Here is a 5,000-nt window from a genome sequence, read left to right on the forward strand (position 1 = left end):
TTAAGTCAACGGGCATGCGCATTCCAAGGACCCCACTTCCTTCTCCAGTCGGTGGAAATTTAACTGGGCCCAATACCAATGGTTGGTTATTAAACTCTGAGAGTTGAACGTACTTACGTAGGTTTAGCATTTGGAAGTCTTAAGGAGAGGCGTTGGTCATCACACCCAGTACACCTGTCTTCGTTTCTCAGTGTATTCAATGACAATGGCATCGCTGGTTTTGTCCATCACCGAAAAGTGCATCTTAAAAACGACACCGAAAATACTTCCACCGAATACCAACGGAAAGGATTCTGATGACATGCTCTCCCTCACTTCCTATACGGATCCAGAATCTGCCAAGGGCCACAGGATTAGCTGTAAAGGCTCTATCGCCTCTCCACATTTGCCGAAAGGAACGTCCTGTCGTGTGAAAACAAACATAAAAACACGACTTTTAAGTTTGTTTGGAAATTTAAGACCCGCGTTTCAAAACCAAACTTAAATCGAGATTTTCCAAACGAGCGAACCATCTTTTTCTCTATAAAAATGAGTATACACACTACAGTTATACGGGACGATTCTAGGTTCCGGCTATAACGTTGCGTTTTGTATGCCCCAAAATGTCTCTTCAAAAGTATTTTAAAATATCGAATGGTAGATTTAATTATACACTGGAAACTAGATTGAGCACAAAGATTTAAATAAATCAATAAGCTTATGACATCTAGGCCTGGTTGTTCAAAAGCCGTTAAATGCTAATCCCAGATTAAAGTTGACCACGGTGTTTGTTTTTCTGTACTACCTAATGATGGTCAACGCACACATTCGGCAAAGTTTTACATTAGAGAAAAATCAATCTTGAAAAACAAATACGCAGAAAGAAACTTTCCCCAAAAAGTTGAAAAAAGGAAGCAAAGTTTACACTAATCCAGGTAAGCTGATCGGCTTTCGAACAACCGGGCCATGACTAATAAAGTACATTTTTTCACATTTTTCGTTTGGCTTGGTTTCAACTCTCGTATACAAAGGTTATTTCACGTTGGGTCATCGCCGCCATGTTGGTGGACTAAAACATATGAAGATTTATCATTAGCTCCTTTTGCTTCATTACAATGTTACCTGTGTCTCTCGAGATTGGTTGCAAACCACCGAAAGACTTGATGCAAAAATAGTCACTTTTATTTAAATTTGTCTTTGTGCTAGCTATCATGACCATTCACGTTTAACAGCCAAATTGTTTTCACTTGCGAGATTAGTGTTAACAAGGACTTCTTAAGAGTAATTTGCACGAAGATAAGCTAATTAACAAATCGAAAGTGGTTCAGCGTTGTCTGTACTCTTGTCGACAACGATATTCGTCATCACAGTGGTCAAAATATTGTGGACTCACTAGGGGCAGTCGAGTGAGTCGACAGCAAATTCAACATCATGACACAAGTCTACAACACACATGTGTCCAACTTTCTTGCAATATGATTGTTTTATTTCCCAAAATGGACGTTCCTGGTTGGCTATTACATTGCGTGACAAATTGACGCGTACAGCGTTGTCTGGACTCTTATCGACAACGGCAAATTAGCCAATTAGATTGCGAGATTACTAGCAATTGTGGTAAAATAGTATATTACTGCCCTCTTTTTTTGCATTTTCAATAAAGTTTCCTTTTTCCTTGGGGTGCAGGGGTGGCGAAGAAGTGAGAGCATTCGCCTCGATCCATCCCACCAATGCTCGGATTCAATTCCCAGACTCTGCGTTATATGTAGGTTGGTACTCCGGTTTTTCCGTCTCTTCAAAAACCAACATTTGATTTGATTGGCGTTAATTTGTTAATTTCAATTTACAGTGTCCCCAATAAGTGCTCGAGCGCTAGATGATTAGACACTTACATTAAAACCCGAACCTTTCTTTTCCTTTCCTTTTTCCTTTATACAAGGAAGATTTGAGATCGTAATTTGTTAAAACTTTAAAATGGTCGCAATTGGCGTTGTGACCTGTTTTGATTGAGTGAATTCACAGTCACGTTGACCGAGAATTTCTCACACCCTTTCAAGCGTTGACGAGATGTGCTTAGAGTGAGCATATTCACAGTTCTGAGGGCAAATACTGAAATATTCGCAGAGATTGAAACTGGCGGATAGTGGCCCAGTATCCGCCAGAAAAAGTTATAATGGCCTTCGAACAACCAGTTCAATTCAAAAGGTGGATACTGCAACCGGATAAATCACTATCCATTGGATAGTGCTATTGGTTTCACTATGACTTATCCACCATTTTGAAGTACAAAAATAAGGGCACTCATGATCTATTTATTTTCTAGCGGCGGCACCTGATATTTCGTGAAGCCAGGGAACATAAGACCTCCCACTGATCTGCTCCCATATGCCACAGTGTATTTGATCGACCAAGAAAAATGATCTCCATCTGAATGACAACCTTGTGGTAGTTTTGCAGTGTGATTTTATCCCACGGGTTCTACGATGAGGTACGAAAATGAATCGAGACTGTACTCCATTGTTCGACCGATGATTGTTGATTTATCTTGGGCTGTTACTCGGATCTCCGTACAGGCGTTCGTTCCGAGAAATAAGTGAAATAGCACATAAATCACACTTAGAATTCTCATATCGATCAGATTCTTGTTGTCAACAATCTAAAAGATAAAGAACAATTATGTGGGTTAAAAGGAACAAAAGTAACCACGCAAGCTTTCATTGCGACTCAAGATGTCCGTCTCTCACACTGCATGTTACAGTATTTGGCAAAAGAAAAAAAAATAAAAGTAACAATAATAATGGCTAGGTAGGCTAGCTCTTACTTGGGCATCGGGCTGCCATGCGGCAGGACGCTTGGCTGTAGAAATTGCTGCCTTTCTAAACCGTAGGTCCCGCTCTGTAAATATCGTCCATGTTCATAACATGTAGGGGATGGAGTTCCCGGTGTTGTAGCTGTCCTTTGCTGGTGAGTGTATATGGGCGAGTTGGTATAGCAGGTCCACATCAGCTAAATAGGTGCCAAGACTTCAACTTGTTCAAACAAAGAAACATGCCTGTAACTTCTGACAACTTTCGATTGCTTTAGTTAATATGTGGAATATTATTGTGAAAAAGGAGGAACTACGTACCATGAACCGAAGTATTCTATACCTCAATACATAAGCACTCATGCTACTGATTTCTTTATTCAGTTTGTCACTTTTCTCATAAGTAACATGGGATATGACTGCTTAGTTTATTGTCATTCAGATATTTTACAATGGAAATTATTGCCTACAAAACAACAGTATTTAAACAAGGCTAGTCTTTCTACGACATACACATCATATTTTTCAACTATGTTTAATCTTCCATTCCTTAAGGCAATTAAACACCAGAAAAGCTGATCTTGTTGAGCGAGTTTCAAGCTTACAGTTCATCGCCATGTTTGAGACCCCCTGTTGCACCACCCATATGTTTCAAATCACCTGAGACATCTTGAAATCCGCCAATCTTTGAAAACATTTTAATCTTCATCATTTTTCCAGATGGTTGCACGTTGTCAAGATACACGACACGGATGGTTAAGTAGTTGTAGTTACGGAAATAAAAAGCATTGTTCCTTGGCCACCGCCCAAACGGTGAAATCTCCAATCCTCTGGACTTTATGATAAGATATTACCCCGTGAGGAATTTCGACAGAATTCCGCACGTGAAAAGCCAAGTTGACGGCGGTTATGTTCGTCTTGGGCCTGGCAAATTCCTTTAGCACCACTGCACGAACAAACGTTGATGGAGGTGTTAAGTCAACGGGCATGCGCATTCCAAGGACCCCACTTCCTTCTCCAGTCGGTGGAAATTTAACTGGGCCCAATACCAATGGTTCGTTATTAAACCTTTGAGAGTTGAACGTCCTTACGTAGGTTTAGCACTTGGAAGTCTTAAGGAGAGGCGTTGGTCATCACACCCAGTACACCTGTCTTTGTTTCTCAGTGTATTCAATGACAATGGCATCGCCGGTTTTGTGCATCACCGAAAAGTGCATCTTAAAAACGACACCGAAAATACTTCCACCGAATACCAACGGAAAGGGTTCTGATGACATGCTCTCTCTCACTTCCTATACGGATCCAGAATCTGCCAAGGGCCCAGGATTAGCTGTAAAGGCTCTATCGCCTCTCCACATTTGCCGAAAGGAACGTCCTGTCGTGTGAAAACAAACATAAAAACACGACTTTTAAGTTTGTTTGGAAATTTAAATTTAAAACCCGCGTTTCAAGACCAAACTTAATTAACCACGCAAGCTTTCATTGCGACTCAAGATGTCCGTCTCTCACACTGCATGTTACAGTATTGGCAAAAGAAAAAATGAATAATAATAACTATAATAATGGCTAGGTACGCATGTGGATAGCCACTTCGACACCCCACTACAGTGGAGTGTTTTTAATTGGTACGATGTCGTTGTCATTCCGGTTCTCACTATTCACTAATCTGCATAGAGTTTGAAAACCTGAACGAAAATCAGTGGCAATAGTCCATAATTGTGATAAACAAAATGCACCTCAACATTGCTCTACTTCAAACTTTCATCAATCTTAATACGTAAAAATATTGAAGATCCGTTTCCAGGATTCATGCTAAGAAAGAAGTAAAATGGTTCTCTGGTAAAAAGTTTTAAAAAAAACTATGAGCTTTCGACAGACTGAACTGCTGCCTTTAACGGATAAAAATGTGTGAAGCCTATAAGCGAAAGAAATTTAAATATAACGAAAAATTCGCATAAATTAAAGGATAAAAGCATGTAGTAGAAAGAATGTTAAAAATGCTAAGAAAACTAGTGCTTCTTTAAGAGAATGTGATATTGTCTTGGGAGCGGCCACGAATTATTGTCTGCCCCAACAGTTTTTGCCGTGTGCCATGACTCCAATGTCTTTCTACTCCGGTTGTTCGCTTTGTCAATGATTTTAGAATTGTTAAAGTCAATATCATGATTAAAAGTCCACGCGTGTTTTGCGACATTTGAGCCTTTAGTACAATGCTTTA

This window comes from Montipora foliosa, chromosome 12 (assembly GCF_036669935.1).
Source record: "Montipora foliosa isolate CH-2021 chromosome 12, ASM3666993v2, whole genome shotgun sequence".
In the NCBI taxonomy this organism is placed as follows: domain Eukaryota; kingdom Metazoa; phylum Cnidaria; class Anthozoa; order Scleractinia; family Acroporidae; genus Montipora; species Montipora foliosa.